At 30.6% G+C, this 19923-nt stretch overlaps 1 pseudogene; it reads right to left on the bottom strand.

Annotated features, from left to right (window-relative positions):
• Positions 1-8635: 8635 nt before the first annotated feature.
• LOC149577889 (GDSL esterase/lipase At5g03810-like) lies at positions 8636-10277 on the bottom strand (annotated as a pseudogene).
• Positions 10278-19923: the final 9646 nt, after the last annotated feature.

Genomic DNA, 19923 nt, shown 5'->3' with positions numbered 1-19923 from the left:
TCCAAAATCAATTAATTATTTTATATATTAAAAAGCAACCAAAATGGGGGCTGATCCAGAACATAAATACAAAGCTTAAAAATCATTCAAGAGACACAACCAACATATTAACCAACCTCATTCCTTAATATAAGAAAAACACCAAAAGATGTTTCAAAATGTACTACAACTAATATCTACAATATTCTCATCATTATACATAAGACTAGCCCAAAAATTCCTATTGGGAATTGAACAAGTCCAGAAAAGATCAACATAGAAATTCCCCTAGGCTAAACAAAGACTAGCAATCATAACAAAAAACCAAAAATGTAGCACATAGGCAGGAGCTAACTCTCCTTGATTTGGTTCATTGGGTTCTCTAGTATCAAGCATAGCTAATCATCTACCAAAATGTCATACACCAAAGGGGTTGTTTCCATGTCCTTATCCTTAGTGGTGGCCTCCTTGCTCACCTGCAATAGATTAAGAGTAGTCATAACCAAATGCATGACCTTGACAAAGATGTTAGCAAACTTATCAAAATTTTCCTCTAGGTGCTCATTCTTTTTAATCGTACTAGTGATGGTCTCCTCCAACCTGGCCATATCCAGTCTCACCTAGTATTTATTAGTTTTCTCCATAGTACTCACCTCCTTGTAGATGTCACTCCTGCTAATATTCTCCTCCTTTTGATCAGTGCCTCCCACAAGAACCCCCCTTGAGTCTTTCTCATCAAATTACCAATTCTAATAGGAGATGCATGATCATTCCCTATTCTCCCATAATGCCTTCCTTCCTAGACTCTGGTGTGTTGGCCTCAGTTTTAAACATATTAGATACCCAAGAGGATAAAGGGGTGTCTTATTCCCCTCCCATAACCTCCTCATCCTTCCCTTCACTACCAGTCTCTTCCTTCTCTTTTTCCCCAAAATTCCTCCTAGTAGCTTTCCTTCTAGGTCTAGAGGGCCCATTTTCTTTCTCAATTATTAGTGGACTAAGAATTATCATGTCTTTCCTTACCAAGGGTAGCCAAGGGTTTTTTTTCTCTATATTTTACTCCACCTACTACTTGTTAGAAATAATAGTCCACCAAGATAATTGAGAGGGGGGAGGGAGGTGGGGGGTGAATTGGTTAAATTTTTTATCAAACTTAATTAATCTTAACTATTAAATCAAAGTAAACATCAACCATAATAAGATGCACATGCACAATTACACCAAATTTGTTAACTAGGGAAACCTTTCATCAAAAGGAAAACCCTGGTGGGAATGATGCCCACAAAGATATATTGACATAAATATTCCTTGTTAGAGGATGGACCCTGTTAGGAGTCTATAAACACATTCAGTACATAAGAGTCCTTGTTAGGAGAATTTGAATCCTTGTTAGAAGATTCCAACCCCATTAGGAGTTTGCCAACCTTTTTAGGAGTTGTAGAAGATAGAAGGACCCACTATCCAAATAGCTTCTAGGGAAAGACCACTAAAAGCATTGTCCAACTAATCTCTCAACTATTCCTTGTAGAATACTTTTTCATATTGTGCTTTAACCTCTTTCTTCTATCCTATCAACTAGACCAATCACTGTCAGAATTTTTAGACAAGGTCACAAACCTCAGATCTAAATATCAAACCTTAGACCTCATAATAAAACCTTGGCAACAAAGTTCTCTCCAACTTCATTCTATTCTGCTTATCCTCGCATATCAACTTGTTTCTCTTCTATTCCACTCTTTGTGCTTCTTGCAATTATTTATACATTCATACATAACAAAGGAAAATTTCCTTCCTTTATAACAAATCCATAAAACAATTCCCTAAGTTGGATATTATACCTTCCCAATTAATTACTATAGGACCTCATTGAGAACATGTTATACTTAGCGATAACATTAATCTATTGCCTTGTAACTTGAATAACTTTCTGTATGTGTAATATTATGATGATAAAAATTAGCCACGTCATAAAGAAAATGTCTTCTACATTCTTTTAACCTTGCTTCTTAGAATAAAAACTCTGCTAAGAGATATAACATGTTTACCAGAGCATACTTCGATAACCTCTATCCCAAAATAGTCTTCACCAAAACTTGCATAACTTCTTCAAAATTAATATCTTATAATTTTGATATTAGATTAATATACTAGACACTTAGTAGTATCTATCTAAAACCTCACATAGCGAAAATGCTCACCAATCTATTAGTACCTACTTGATCTTTATCGTTGTTCTTCTGTTAGATAGCACAAAAAACTACTACGTTTAAACATCAATGACAAATACAATCATAAATGTAACATATCATCATGATAGTGATCTAATCATGTTTTTATAATACTTCCCCATAGAATTATCATTAAAATTCACATTTCCAATGATTCCCCCTTTGGCATTAATGGCAACATAGATGAAAAACATCTAGTTCCAAGAATATCAACATTAAAGACTATTATTCTTTCTTTTCAAATCATCTTCATTAGTCATTCTCACCCATTAACATCAATGTCAAAGGTTTCAACAACCCTCTATCTTTGCAACAACTATCTGACTTACTCAAGTGTCCAAAGTCACTATTCAAAACAATATCTATCAAGAGTCCTAGATGACTCTATCCATCACAGATACCCCCCCATATAGGAATCATCAATATTCAGTCCAAAATAAATATAGTGCTCTAGATCACTAGACTGATGCACTCTTGCATCATCTACTCTTATGTAGGTAGGGGCATAACTTCTGGCATACCCCACAAATACTCAAAATTCTCTTTGGGAAGAGGCTTGGTGGAAATATCTACAATATGCTCTTTGGTGCTTACATACTCCAATCTGACTTCCTTTTCTACAACTTTCTCTCTCAACATGTGATATTTGATAGAAATGTACTTATTTTTAGAATGCAACACTGGATTCTTAGATATATTCACTATTCTTGTGTTATCACAATGTATGACAATAGGTTCACTGAACTCTATCCTTATATCCTTCAACATTTGCTTCATCCAAACAACTTGATTACAATTGTTTGTTGCTGCAACATATTCTATCTTTGATTTATTCTATGAGGTAGGGTCCTACCTCTTTCTTAATCAAGAAACCAATCTTCCTCCAAGAAAGAAAGCTCCACCACTAGTGCTCTTTCTATCATCCATATTTCCTGCCCAATCAACATCAATATAAGCATATAAAGTGAAATCATTAGATTTTTCATACCAAAATCAAAACTTTGATGTTCCCTTCAGATATCTAAATAATGTGCTTCTCTGGGATCAAGTTAAAATCTTGCAAAAATTCTAGTTGTATTTTCTATATTTGGCCTTTCATGAGTCAGATATTACAATCGTTTAATCATAGATTTGTACTTCTTCTACTCAACAGTAGGTGTCTCATCTTTTGTAGATAACTTATGTCTAGTTACCATAGGTGTTCCAACTAGTTTACATGTTTCCAAACCAAACCTCTTCAATAGATCTTTCAAATACTTAGTCTAAGAAATAAAGATTCCTTCTTTATCCTACACAATCTATAATCCTAGGAAGTATTTCATCTCTCCTATTATACTCATTTCAAATTCCTTCTTCATTTCTTCTGTAAACTTATCACTCTCATTATCATCTCCTCCAAATATGATATCATCAACAAATATTACCTAAATCATCAATCCATTATCTATTTCGTTCTAGTATAGATTATTTTTTGCCATACCTTTGCCAAATCCAAGTTTTGTCAAATGCTTGTCCAAGCTTGCATACCAAGTTCTGGGTGCTTGTTTAAGCCATACAATACTTTCTTTAATCTATTTACCATGTCCTTGTCATCTATTAAAGGAAGAACTTCATGTTGTTCTATGTATACCTCTTCTTCAAGTTCTCCATTAAGAAATGTTAACTTGACATCCATCTTATACTCTTTGAATTTCTTATGTGCTGCATAGGCTAAGAATAACCTCACTACTTCTATTCTTGACACAAGAACATAGGTTTCATCATAGTCTATTTATTCTTGCTATGAGTAACCTTTACATATCAATCTTGCGTTGTTCCTTACAACTTCACCTTGTTCATTCATCTTATTCTTGAATACCCATTTTGTTTCTATCACATTCTTGTCTACTAGTCTGGGGACCAATTCCCATGCCTCACTATATGATCCAATTTTTCTTTCATAGCTTGCTTCCAATAGTCATATTTGCATGCCTCGTCTACATTCTTCTTTGTCATATTCTTACTAGAAGTAGGAGTTGTTATCTCAGCTCTTAGCTCTGTTCTAGGTTCTAAACTTTGTTCCTACCTTAGCTCTCCTTTATTATATAAATTTATTGTTAGTTTCAAAGAATACTTCATCATTCCTTGGTTTAGTAATAAAAACATTCTCATTATTAGAATTGTAGTCAACTACTCTTTCTTATATCCTAAATTTCTCATCAACTCTTACATTTGCACTTTCAACAATAGTCTTAGTTCTCATATTATAACATCTATAAGCTCTACTTTTGAATGAATAGCCAAGAAACATACCGTCATCATTTCTAGCATCAATTTCACCAACATCATCATCTCTTTTGATATAACATTTGTTGCCAAAATTTTTGAAATACATAACTATAGGTGAGTGACCAAACCACAGTTCATAAGGGGTCTTGTTTGTGTCTTTCCTAAATTATACTCTATTCATAGTGTATACTATTGTATTCACAACTTCACTCCAAAAAATATTGGATACATCATTCTCAGCTAACATAGCTCTTGTTGCTTCTATTATTGACCTAATTTTTCTTTCTACAATGCCATTTTGTTCAGGGATTCTAGGAGCTCAAAACTACTTCTTGATTCCATTAGCTTCAAAAAAGATATTAAACACATTTGAAGTAAAATCTCCTCCTCTATTTGATCTTAAATATTTAATCTTCATAGCTAATTCATTCTCAACTCTATTCTTGAATATCTTGAACTTATCAAATGTCTCAAATTTTTCTTTAAGAAATGCAACCCACATCATTCTAAAAAATTCATCAGCAATAATCATGAAGTACCTTTCACCATGGAATCCTTTAGTCCTCGTATGACCACTAAGATCTATATACACAATCTCCAAATTTGTTTTAGTAGTAAACTTCTTGCTAGGAAAATAAGTTCTAGTATGTTTTTCTAATACACACTCCTTGCAAATTGTGTTAGTAGGTTTTACAATCTTAGGCAAATCTCTAGTTGCAAACATACTACTAGTTTTCACAATGTTGTCATTGTTTATATGACAAAATCTCTTGTGCCATAACCAACTGTCATCTACCTTTGTAACCAAACATGTCATTTCAGTGGGATTCACCTGAAATAAATTACCTCTAGATTTGGTTCTTGTTCTAATTACCTTTCCATCTTTGTCTCTGATCATACATGTCTTCTCTATAAACTATAGCTAATAACCTTTATCTACTAGTTGTCCAACACTCAAAAGATTGTGTTTCAAACCATCAACAAAATATACATTCTTAGTGCTAGTCTTACCTTCAAGAGTTATAGATCCAATACCTTTAACATGGCAAGCTGAATTGTTTCCAACTCTGACAATGCCTCCATCAAAACTTTTGAAGTCAACAAACTTGTTCATATCACCAGTCATATGATGTGAAAAACCACTGCTAATTATCCAATCAGATTTCTTTTCAGCTTGTGATACCAAGGCCATTTTCTCTGGACATTCTTCTTTAATAGCTACAAATCATATTTCATCATCACTAGCACTTACTACTTTTTCATTAGAATCATCTTCTTCATTGGCACACAAACGATCTCTATCTCTTCTAGGTTTGAACTTTCCTTTATAATTTTTCTCTATTTTAGAACACTTAGATGAATAATGAACAAACTCATTACAAGTCCAACAGTTAAAGATTTTCTTACCATCTTTTTCTCTTCTTACCAGAAGGGCTACTCCTTCTATCTTTCTTTCCTCATCAAATCTTCTACTGCTAGCAAAATCTCCTTTAGCACTTTTGCTTCTTCATAAACTAGGTTGAATGTTTAGGGCACTGAAAGTTGTCTCTATTCTAGATAGTTTTTTGGACTATCTAAGCTCATTCTCAACTACTTCTAATCTCCCAAGTAAAGTTTTCTTTGTGAAATCTTTGGTACAAGAGATCAAGAACTGTATCATTTAAAATTCTTACTTAAATGATGGCATTAAGCTCTTCAATGTCTTCCAGATCACCTCATCATCTTCCTTGGTTCCTCCTTGAGATTTGATACCTGTAGTAATTTATGATATTTTGCCTACATATGTTCTTATAGATTCATCTTCCATCATTTTAGCATCTTGAAATGTACAAATCCAGCTTTGTAGCCTCAATTTCTTAGAATGTTTATCACCTTCAAAACTATTTTCCAAAGCTTTCCAAATCTTATCAGAAGTATCAAGTGTTTTTACCTGGTTGTACTCAATTTCAAGAAGTGCAGGCAATAATGCTTACCTATCTCTCATTTCACACATGAAAAGTTCTCTCTCATCCTTGGTACAAGTTTCCAAAGCACTTTCAACAATAATTATCTTTTTTGATTTTGACAAGATCCAATATCTTGGACCCATACATAGCAGATGTGTCTTCATCTTTTCCTTCCAATTGTCATAATTTGTTCTATCAAACTTTAGACTAACCTTTCTAAATATGTTTATCGTGGATCTCCCAAAGTTGTTAAACTTTATCATCAAGGACCCGATGCTCTAATACGAATTGTTAGAAACGGTAGTCCACCAAGATAACTAGGGGGGGTGAATCAAATATCCAACCTTAATTAATCTTAACCATTCAATCAAAGTAAAAAACAACCATAACAAGATGCATATACACAATTACACTAGATTGGTTAACTAGGGAAACCCTTGATCAGAGAGAAATCCCTAATGGGAATGATGCACACAAAGATATATTGATATATTTATTCCTTGTTAGAGGATGGACCCTATTAGGAGTCGATAAACACATTTAGTACATAAGAGTCTCTATAGAAAATTGAGCTTCTTAGCAGTGAAACCATACCTCAAAGCTCTAAGAGGACTCTCATTTCTAAGATTTCAAGTAAAATCATTCACTCTATAGCTAAGGAGAAACCCTTGTCCTTAGTTTCTTTCAAGGAAGCCATGCTTGATCGAACTCATCCCAAAAGAAAAGCCCCAACCAAGAAGCCTCCTTCTAAATTGCGAAAAAATAACTAGGACAAGGAGAGCTCCTTCATTGATGTCATTAAAGATAATTCAAGGGAGGATAGTAACACTTAGAAAGGAAGAAAAGAGGATAATTCAAATGAAAATAAGACTACTTCAAGAAAGAGATCAAATGTCTCACCAACAATTGGAAGGCTATTGATAAAGATAAATGAGTTTCCTGGTATATAGGTTTTGAAACATTCTTACTATTTTTTCCTGTTTCTTTTGTAAAGCTAAACTCTTCGATGGTTTTATGAGTTCTTATGATGTTTATCTTTGGATCTTTTCCCTTTCTACTTTAAGGCATAAGATGTTAGTAATTATTATTGGTAGGTTTGTTTTTAATAGTGATGGCTTTAACAGTATAGTGGTGACTTTAATAGTATGGTAAAATTAGTGTGTGATCAAATCACTAGTTAGATGTTTTTTTAAGTATTATTTTGCTAGGTGATAATATTTGTTTCTTCTAGATGTAATGAGCTGAAATTGTTCTCTTTTATTTCTATTATTATATAATTGTTGTATTTGAATTGAGGGAGCTCTGCCAAGATTCAATGTGAGCTCTTTTGTAGGGAATAAAAGACTTTACGACTATCCTTTGCCGATGCTGAAAAACTGAGGGCTTTCTGTGCTTGCTATTGTAGGGATCGAGCTTGGAAGCGGTTTTCTTAGCCTGGTTGTGATTTTTACAATCGTTTGCATTTCAGTAGATTTTAACAATTCTGTCATTTTTTTGTTTGTTTTTGATTGGTTATAGAGGAATGTATTTTTCATTTATTTTCAGATCATGTTCTTGCAAACCCAATTTTTTAGGAGAACCCGCAATTGTTTTAAAAATACAGAGCTCACATTTATCTCAACATTCTGTTTGAGTTCTTCATAGGCGAATTGTAGAACCTGCATGGGAAATGTTTCATCGCACTTAGTTCGCTGATGGATAAAAGCACTCCAGTTGAGATGAAGACATCAATATTTGATTTGAGGGAGCTCTCCCTGCCATCTATTAAAAAAAGTAATTTAATGATCATGTTCATTTTTTTTTGGTTATTGCAAAGAAAGTGGGGGCTTTTGTTGCACAATTGTCTTGAATTGTTATGCTCATACTATTCATTAGTTATGTCTAATAATAGTATAATTAAATACTTCACCAGTAAATAATTTGGCGACCTATAGTAAAAAAACCATCTTTATAAGTTCCATCTACAAATTTGTGAGCTGCGTATGCGATTAAACATGAATTGAAGACATAGAATCAATAAACTTTTCAATCCTGATCGATGAGGAATCTTGTACTTGATTAGACAGTTTCACAAACGTTTCTAGCAAGCATCTGAAAACAAAGAATCAGTAGATGTGGAAATTTTTCATACAGAATCTGGCAGCTTTGTGGGAGTGTTTGAATGAATAAATATTGTACGAAATGAATTATAACCATAGTAGATAATAGCAGATGTCATAACAATTGCTGGAGAGCTGTGGGAAGCTGTGTTTTTGCGACAATATAGTTCATTCTATCTGATGGATGGAAACTGTCCCAAAATACATATTTTGAAGCGTCTGCACATGTGCCAATACTCAATTCATTACACAAGATCGATGCTTCCAGAAGCCCTGTTCCACAACATCCTCTTCGCCCTTCTAAAAACCCTTTACCATTTCAATAACAATAGAAAATATATATTAATGCTCACTGTTTATTTTAAGAAGATTCTTATCGTATTTCATGATCCATATTTCTTTACAGCTCTCTTTCATTCGATAGATTATGGAATGATGGATTTATTGATATAAACAATTGAACATTATTTTATATCTATCTATTTACATGAACGATCAGAGTTGAACACGACAAGATATGTAGTTAGAACAAAAGAAGTCCTAAGTAAAGATGACGTTCACATATCTCACCATACTTCGCTGGGAATCTTGCAGCGTCATAGAGCTGGGAGAAAATGTCTAAATAGGCAATCTTTATGCCATCTGTTCCGTTAAACATCTGCAATAGTTTCAGCATTTCCGAATTAAAAATCATCGCCTCTTCGTTAAGTTTTTCAACACAAGTCTCCTTTCCGAGACAGTACAATGTTATTTGCGACGGCAAGCAGCCAAACGGAGGAAGAGATGCCACCACCACTCTACGTACGCCCAACTTTTGAAGCTCCTGCATTTCAACACATGACAATAAATACATGATAACTTCATAATGACATTGGAGTATAATTCTACAGCTTAGAAAACATGACAGAAGTCTCTGTTTGAAGAAATTGCCTCTAAGAAACTCGACAAAAGATTGAGCAGATGTTCTCTGTACTGCCTGCGATTATATTCAATCTAAAGAATTACGTTCACGTAGTAGTTGTTAAGATAGTCATTGCTCCCGATGCTTATCAGATAAACAGCGCCCGATAGAATTCTCGAGGCGTTTGCAGTGCCCACTACGCCGGCTAAATCCTCTCTGTATTGTTTGTAGAGCTTTAACTGATCTTCTAGACTTAAGACACTCTGTAGATGGGCTAAGTTTAATCAGTTTCTAAGTAATATGATTTCTCATAGTAATGAAACACGCGAATTACTGACATAAAGTTTGGCAGTGCCATGGTATAAACCAGATCCTCCAGAAGCAAATGAAACTCCTCTAACAATGTTAACTCCTTTAGCATCTGGGTCCAAATAAGCGACCGTTGTAGAGCCCAGTCCAAGCATGGATGCTACGAAGGACAACACAAAATTAAGGCGAAGAAAATATAATTGAAATTACTTTTAAGTCATTGAATTACAAGAAGAGGAAAATCCCAATATGAATCAGATAGCCATACCGACGTAATCTATCGCTATGAATCCATTGGAAAATCGACCAGTTGGCTTTTTCCCAGGGAAATCTCGTCCGTAGGGAGGATGGTTGCTCTTTGCTAATGTGAGGAGATAATTGTTATTTCCTGCATCAACTATAGAATCTCCGAACGATATTAAAGCAGGGATTATCGCAAAATATACAGATGGGCCTGCAATCAATACAAGAATTGCCGCTATCAATAAATTATCCATCTCTTTCCAGCGATATACGGTCTAACGTCTAATATATAAGTAAGTGACATGAAGTCCGTTTTGTCGAAAAATAATAAGCACGTAAATGGCAGTGATTTCTCCTCAATATTTACATTGCAATGCTCGTTTACTGCCTTGCAAAGTACGGTAACTGTCGTGCACTCTCAGAAAACTTTATAAACTCAGTTAATTTGTCTTTTACTAGACTTCTACACAATGCCTTTGTCCATATTCTTACCAAGAAAAAATTGATGTCTATTTAGGTCGGTAGGAAGTGGGATGATTCTCTAACCCAAGCCTTGACTTTAAAGCCAGGTTAGTTTTTAACTGCAAAAGGAATTATACAATATATGTTATCATTTATTTCCCGTGGAGGTTGAGTTACTTCTTTGTTTGACCTCTAAAGGAGGGTGATGACGTACAATTGTTACTTTGATGTATAGGAATAATTAATTTTCAACCTTTTTTTAATCTAAATATATAGATTTTTCTATAAATTATAATTCTGCTACTTCGTTATTGGCTGTTGGAAAAAAGAGTAAGGAATAAATTTAAATTTGTTAACAAAAAAATAGTTAAAAATAAAAGTTGTTATTACTCCTTGGTACTTGAAGTTTTATACATCCAACGAACATAAGCACAACAATGGTCCACAATTCTACCGACAACTATCTTTTTCTAATTTAATGCACTCCTTAATCATATGATCTCAATCTACAATGTCACTGCAAGGGTTTCCACAATACGACATTCAACGGGAAGTTTTGTGGGCTACAACCCTTTTTATTATTCCTTGGATCTGAGATCTTGTCAACACAAGTAGAATCACTAGAAATTTAAGAGTAGCATATAAACGTCAAAGAGGAGAAATATTTTTAGATTCGGTACTAGAAAATTCTTGCAAGAAACTCGAGTTTTCCCAATGAAACTCTCACTCTATGCCAAGTAATCTAACTCATAAAATATAGAATAATATCAAATTTCTAAGGACTCGAATAGTAGATTAGATACAAACTTCAAAGTCCTTATCCAAATGCAAGTCTTGTAACTATACTCAGAGTTACACATAACTAAATCCCTTAAGATGTCTATTCCTCTTGACATGGATATAGATTTGCTTGTACTTGATAGAGAAAACCCTTATGCACATCCACTAATGGTACAATTATTTTTTCACTACCTGTGTTATGGTTTTCTGCATTATCAAGTCCCCCATTTTTTATTAATGAATGATTTCTAATTATCATCCATTAGAAACCTAACCATTTTATTATTATTCATTATATTTTTGCAATTGTATAAGTAGGTAGAAGCAAGAAGTTGGGTCTCAATTCTACGGAAGTCCACAGATTGAGATCATGATCTTTCAGAAATGGGCACCCATTTTTTAAAGAACAGGCACCCGTATTAGGCTTGGGTGCCCAATCTAAAATTCAAAAAATGGGCACCCATTTTTTTAAAAATTTGGTGCCCATTTTTTATTTTCAAAAAGTAGGTACATTTTTAAAAAAAAAAATAAAATTAATTTTTTAAAAATGGGCATCCATTTAAAAAAAATAAAAAATGGGTACATGTTTTTCGAAAATTAGGTGCCCGTTTTTTAAATATTCAATTTTTTCACCAATTTAACTTTTTTCAAAATAGACACCTAGTTTTTGAATTTCAAATAATGGGTGCCTGTTTCTTACAACATGGGACGGGATTTTTTTTCTCGTGCCTCAGATTTTGGTTCGGTATAGGCTTGGTGAGACCAAGCCTATGACTTGACCTCTCAAGTTTTGGCTAAGGCATTGAACTGACAAATTCACGCTTTGCCATAACTTTTAAAGGGTCTTCTCGATCAAATTCTTTTTACAAAACAAAAACTCATTAGAGTTCTCACTTTCTTGATTTCATAAATATAAATTTTATAGTGTTATAATTTTATTTACTATTTTTGCATTATTTTTTAATCAAAGATTATACCTAAATGTAAACTAGCAAGGTTCACTAAAACTTTAATAACTTTTTTATTTTATGTCAACCTACATGCAAATTTTTTTTTTTGAAAGAAGTGAAATTTTGATCAAATTATGGTGTCCATACACAAGAGGTTTTAAAATTTACATTTATAAACAATTAAAAATTAATAACAAAAAAATTATTCAATTAAAAACTAAGGAAAATTATTATCATCAACCTTTGGTGTGTTAGGTAACTTCCATTGAAAGGATTTACAAAAAAATTATTTATTTGTGTCAAATTATATTGTATGTACACAAGTGTGGTATGGTCCTGAAATAGGCATTTTGAAAAAGTGGTTTTTAAAGATCCATACCAAAAAAAAACTACCGTATGGGTATACAAATAGGCTACATATTGAAAAAGTAGATTCCAAGCAATATAATTTTTATTTCTAATTTTTTTTAATATTCAATGTCTAAATGTCTCAAGTTTTGACATCAATTCACGAGAAATTTTAAAATAGGAAAAACACTTCCACTTTTTGTCCAAAAGTGAGACCCAACTTCTTGCACTTACCCAAGTTTTGGGTTATAATTTTTCTTCTATACTCTTTTTCAAGATATTTGGTCAAGATTCTTTTTCATCTAAATTAGAGTTCCTTTGAGACAACCTTGTCTCACAAATTATAGTCATGTCTTGTTTTGTAAACCTAGAAAATAATCACACCAATAATTTTGGTGAAATCATAAAAACTATTGCAAATTAGCATGAGTTAGAAAGAGATTGAGAAATTTATGCAGAAAGTTGTTTGAAATCTAGATTGGTTGATTCATTGTGAATATGCTTTCAATTAGACCAACTCAAAAAGAATATCTATATTTGATTTTTCTTTGTTATATATATATATATATATATATATATATATATATATATATATATATATATATATATATATATATATATATATATATATATATATATGTTGTTAAGTGTTTTAGTTAGGCATCTATAATTGTTCACAAATTTAGTTTAATTTTCAATCATTTTGTTTCTATTCTTATAGATTTTTATGTATTTTTTTGAAGAAAATTTTGAAATGGTCCAAATATATGTGTACCCATAACTAAAATGTCCACATTGGAAAATGCATCCCAAGATTCAAAAAAATTGATATTTTACACAAGTCCTCTAATAATTGAAAGATCATTGGATTAAATTAATTTGTGGAAGTGGCATTGCATTATAGATTGGAATCCCTAGTATTTTTATTTTTCTTTAGTTTTTACTATAAGCATGATAAGTCATGGAAGGCCTCATTTTAACAATAAAAAAACTTAAAAAAATTCTTTAAAAAAATGTATTTTTAGTGTCGACCAAAGCGTTTCCCATGCCTACTAGTGCAAAGAAAGAAGTTGAGGTGAAAATCCTTTGGGATTTGTATGCATTTTCTAAAGATGGGAATCAAAGGTCGTAAGTGGAAAAAGATGTTTCCTATTGATTTGGAGGATTTATTTGTTGTAGGGGAGCTCTTCTATGGCATCTCGATTCTATTGACTTTAACTAATGTTTAAATAAAAATTTATATTTGAAGTAATGTTTTAAGGTTCATTTCTTAGATCACAAGGAGTTACAAGAAAAATTTATATTATATTATTGACAATACGATATAAAATATTTACCACTTATCACTAATTTGAAATAAAACATGATAAACATTCAAATTAAGAATAATTCTTAATTATTATGAGACTTTAAATAAATCAACATTTAAGATCATACTTTCTTACCCATATTATATCATACAAAGAACATCCATCTAACACAATTCTTTTGTCTACGGTCTTCTTTCCCTATAATTTGTGATTGTTTATTATTAATAATTGATATATACATCTAATATCTATCAATAACCCTCTACAAAAGAACTATTACTACACCTACCTTTCTCCTAATAAGCTATTGGAGGTTAAAATAATTTCAGGTTCTTCTACAAATTGGTTAGATAGGAAAAAAAACAATGTTCATAAAAGTGTAGAAATATATATATATATATATATATATATATATATATATATATATATATATATATATATATATATATATATATATATAAAATTTTAGAACATGACAGTATAATACAATACAAAACTATTTCATATGTATCACAATAAAGGAGGTAGTAAAGATAATTGAAAAAATGATCTAGATATCTAACTAGAAGTATATTAATTTAGTACAAAGACTAGATAAATAATACAGGCTTAAGCTACTAGTAGTGTTTATTATTTAATAAATACATATTATACTTTTAATAAATTTGAATAGAATTCATATAAATTGTCAAAATTTAGGATTTCATCTTTTTATGCCTTGGATTATTTTAGTGCAAGGATTTCATTCATATGTAATTAAATAAGAAAGAGTTATGCTACACATTATTTTGTATTTGTCCCTTAAAAATCTATAGTAGTCTTCAAGTAAAGAATTATAGTTTTGGGGGGTAGGAAAATAAGAAGAGACTTGATTTAAAATTTGAATCATTAACCTAGAGAAATTAATCTACATTTTCAAGAAGGATAGAGGATCAACAAGAGAGGAGTATTTTCTTACTTTGCCATTGAGAAATTTAACAAGAAAAGAAACTCCAATTGAGAGGTTTCATCCACTATGTTTATATTAAACTATCTCATTTCAAATGACAAAAAGTCTTGGAAGGAGGAATGCAAGAAGGGATGTTGGTTCTTTATGTGTGAACCTTGGGCTCTATTTGAAATACCCAATTTTTTTTCGATTCTACAAACTATAAAGGGATTTTACAAACAAAACTCAACATGAATGACAAGATTAAAATATGTCTTTAGTTTACTCATGGAATGTAAGGCCTAAAGTCTATTTTTCCATCCATACTCTAACTTCCCCTTTCTTGAGGTATTTTTCTCACATCCCAATTAGATCCTAGGCTCCAAACATAGCCTAGAGTATTATTTTACAAATATCATTTTTTTTCTTTTTACTTTCCCTTTTACAAACAAACACTTGAACATTCAACACTCTTTCTTAGTGGGCCCTACATTCCAACATGAACTTCGAACCTTATGTTTTAGTTCCTTGATCCCAATCTCATCATCTATTCAATCTATCTACATATTTGATCATAAGTCCTATAACATGCTTGGAATTAAATACCTTAGACAGTAATATCCTATTCCCTTTTAGAGTTTTACCCCTACCAATTATCTAATTCTCATCATTTTTGATAAAGTTTGTTCCAAGAGGGACATGGCACATAAAACTTGAGGTTTTAGTTCAAATTTTTGATCCACCCCTCAACCTTATAACTTAAATTTGATCTTAGATTTCCAAGTGGACATTCTCTCTTATGGCTTAGAACGTACTATTATGGTTTTCAATTATTGAATATTTCAAATATAGTCCTAAGCTTAGCCTATGTATTTCAAAGTTCCTTATTCAACTATGAAAAAATTAAACTATCAAATTTAATTTTAAATATTAAATATTTTAAACCCGCGTTATTGAAAAATTAAATATTTTAAACTATCAAATGCATTTTACCTATTTAAAGCCAAAATCCTCAAGACACACCCAACATCACAATTTTTGGGTTCCTTTTGAAATGTGACCATTGCAAAAAAACTAGTATTAAACTACATGTTTTAAGCATACATTTGATCATAATTTGATATATATCAATGGTATATTTTCTTCCACCTAGCCACACTTACTGTAATGGAGTTCACCTAGGTCCCAATAATGAATGCTCATATTTTCTTCCATCCTTGATGTTTGTTACAACAAAATTAAGACATGGGCTAGATGCTATTTTTTTGTATAGGTAATTGGTTGAAGCCTAGATTATTATTGTTAAGAGTAATTATTATTGTGTTAATTTCAAGTAGATTTGAACCCAAGACCTCCTTGATGAGAGACTCACAATTTACCCATGTGTTGTAAGCTCTTTCCTATGGGCTAGATGTTATTATAATAACACTAGTTAGGGATTTATTTTATAGTTAATAAGGGAATATTATCTTATCATTTTTAAAAATTGGCTCAATGCATTTAATATTTTTATTTATATTGATCTGAGTATGAGTATCATAAAAAGGTAGTGAAAGAGAATTGAATTAGATGCAACAAAAAAAAAGAATACAAAAAGGGAAATTTAGCTCAATTTCTTATAAACAATATGATTGAGTTAAATAAAATCTGTATTTGGTATAATGGGAATAATAAGCACTTTTAGGTAACTCGTAGGTTATAGCATATGAATTTTAGAAGCTTTATTGGGAAAAAGGGAACAACTTTGAAGATAATGGCTTATGGAACTCATATTTATTTTCACCATTTTAAAAATGATATAGAGACTTCCTTAGGTTGTGAATTTGTAACTACAATCCAATTGTCCCAAAAAATATTCTTGGGAACATTTTGAAGAGTTGGGCCAAATGCTACAAAATTCTCTATTAAAGCATGTCTCAATTCTTTTTCAAGATCAAATTATTTCATTTTAGGCTTCAAAATAAGCTTTTAGTGTTTTTTATAAACTTCTTGAATATTGTTTTTGCTTTATTTCAAGCTCTTTTATGTAACTATAATAGTAATTTAATAATTATCTTCACCTCATTTTGTTTGAAATAATCAACAATTTTTATGGTCGTGTGGGTTAAATGCATGATTGCCCAATATAGAGAAAACAAGGAAGCTATCAAAACTAACAAAAAGAGTAATTCTTAGATTAATAGATAGAAGTATATGATCTTATACTCTTTTATAATTCATCCTAGTTGTATTCCTTCTTATTATTTGTTGAACCTTATCAGAGTCATAAAGATAATCATTATAAGTGATTAATGTATAACAAATTAACCTAGTGATCCAAACAAAAGTCTTGTGACCCCTTGAAAAAAGAAGAATATTTTTTAATATTTCCAAGACTTCAATATTAGGTAGACAAAGAGAACTAAGGATCAAAGTTATAAAAGTTGCTAAAATTGGATCTATAAAACTAGCATAAGAAATCCTCATAATATTGTTTAGAAATTAAGTGAGAGGGTGGTAAAGCAATAAATTTCAATCTTGTTACAAAACTATTCATTCAATCAGATTTGCAACTTTAAAATAGTCTTTTAAAATATTTTGAAATATTAAAATTGAATTAAACATTACATAAATAATTCATAGTATTGAAACTAATTAGTCTAAATTTTTATATATAGATTTATTCAATTATTTTAATATAACTATAATTAAATGCTATTTTCCTTTGTGCTATCATTGTGCCATGAAATATTATATAGTAATACAAGGACACATCATTCCATCACACCCATATATAAAAACCAAAACACAACTCTCTCTTTTTTAGTTCAATAGTTATGCATTCATGCCAGTGCTAATTTGACATTAACACTGACCAATCAAATCAAAAAATTTAAAAGATTATATGAAATTTCAAATGTTTATATCTTTTTCTAATTTTTCATTATTTTATAAATCACATTTTTCATTCATTCTATTGGTCCATACTATTTTTGGTGGGGGAGAAAATTAATTTTCTTCAACAAAAATACAAATATTTTCTAACAACTTCATCATGCATTAATTACAACTTTATCTTTTCCACATTTGTGACAAGCTGATAAGATTTTTTTTTTCAATTATTTTATCTTCCACCTCACACAACATGTCTAATCAGTATTAATTATCACAATCTATTTTTCTTAGCAAGTTTAAATATAGAGTTAAATATTTTTAATCTCTTATTTTACATATATTTATTATTAGTTTTACATTGATTTTTATTTTTGACTATTTCATATGACTTGTTTCTAAAACTTCATGTAATGCATAAGTTAGATTTTATATATATATATATATATATATTTCAATATGTTATATCTTTATATTTGAATTTCTAATTTTTTTAAAGTTTTCTTTTTTAATAAAAGTAGTTAAATTATTACTATTGTTTTACTTTTATAAAAATTAATTAAACAATATTATTTTTTAATTATATTTTATAATAGTGTTTGTAATATGTATAATTGATAAGTGTTACAATTTATAAACTATATCATTTATTATTATTAATATTTTTTATTTAAACAATTTATCATTTAGTTTAAATATATTTAGAACTTAAAAATATATTTTAATATTTAATTAATAATTATATTTTATATTTAAAAAAATACTAAATGAAATAACTTTTAAAAAAATAATTCAATTCTAAAATTTATATAAATTTTTATTAAGTTTTTATAAACTATGTATTAAAATTAAATAGTTATATTCTAGTTCTCATTTATAGAAATGTGAATTTTAATATAAAAATTAAATTCTTAGTTTCATTAATTCAAATATAATATATTTTAATTTTTTATTATAACCATGATTTTATTTTAACTATTTGTTTTATTAAGAAAAATAATTATATTCAATTCTCTCTCTCTCTCACACACAACTTATGTTGATATCACTATATCTTACTATTGTCTCTCTCTTTCTCTTCCTCCTCTATATTATTTATCCTTTTTTCCTTTGCATATAGGTTTATGTTGTTATTGTTCTATACTGCTATTTATCTCTATCCTAGTTTTTGTCCAGTGCTAATGCTTAAAAATAGTGTGCATTTCATTTGATAATCAAGATGAGAATAATACATAGTTGGGGAAGTTTTTCCAACTACTAATGGTTTTCTAGTAGCATGCATGGTATGCTTAAACATATAATGTGATACTCCAAATGCTTCATCACTTCCTCAAGTTCTATAATTCAAATATTGGTATGGATATCTTTCCTTATTGCACATATTTTAAGTTGTCAATGTAGAAGGTGCAAATTTGTCTAAAGCATATGTATTGATCATAGTATGATATTAAGTACTTAGTGCCATGCTGGGGACTTTGGCTTCTTATTCTTGGGCTTAAATGCCCAAAGATATAATAATATAACACAAGAACTTAACAACAAAATATGAGCCATCCTATTAGATCACAAGTGCATTTCTAGGATGAGAATTTAATAACAAAATATGAGCCATCCTATCAGATCACAAGTGCATTTCTAGGAAAAAATTAATGCATTCACAATGTTAATTTAGAACTATTTAACCTTATTCTCACTCATCTACACCTCTACAAGCATTATGCGTTAGGCAGGAACTATGATGCATTGTGTCTCTTTTTGAATAGTGATAACAATAATATTTATCTAAATTAGAAATACCGACCTTATCATCATGAAAAAAACCTCATTGGAAACCCTTATTTTGGACAGATAGTCTAAATTATTATTATTATTATTAAATATAGAAGTTAAACACACAACTTTTCAAAACTCTCCACTCCATTTTATTTAAATCTGTCTATTTTTTATAATGACATAGCTATCTCGGCATGCGGATTATGATGTCTAGATCTGCTAAAGGTTACATCAGAAACAGAATATATTTGAGTGGGCCAATTTCTAGGATGATTTCAGTACAGACAAGAAAGTCCTGCCAACGGCGATTTGTATGCCACAATGTGCTTCCTTACAAGCAGGCCAAACGTCATATAAAACTAAAACTAATCAGGAGTCTTCACATCCATAGAAAGATTAACTATTCCCTCAAAAAAACTTATTCACCTCCTTGCACTTAACTAGAATATTTGCCACCAGTGTTAGTAATCGATGTTGTTGTTATTATCATTATTATGAAATACTACTCACCATGTTGAAAGCTACACT

Source organism: Cupressus sempervirens, chromosome 1 (genome assembly GCF_028749045.1).
Source record: "Cupressus sempervirens isolate cs-2001-9-10 chromosome 1, ASM2874904v1, whole genome shotgun sequence".
NCBI classification, from domain to species: Eukaryota; Viridiplantae; Streptophyta; class Pinopsida; order Cupressales; family Cupressaceae; genus Cupressus; species Cupressus sempervirens.
Note: the sequence above shows the minus strand (reverse complement) of the source record. Positions and strands in the feature narration are given on the sequence as shown.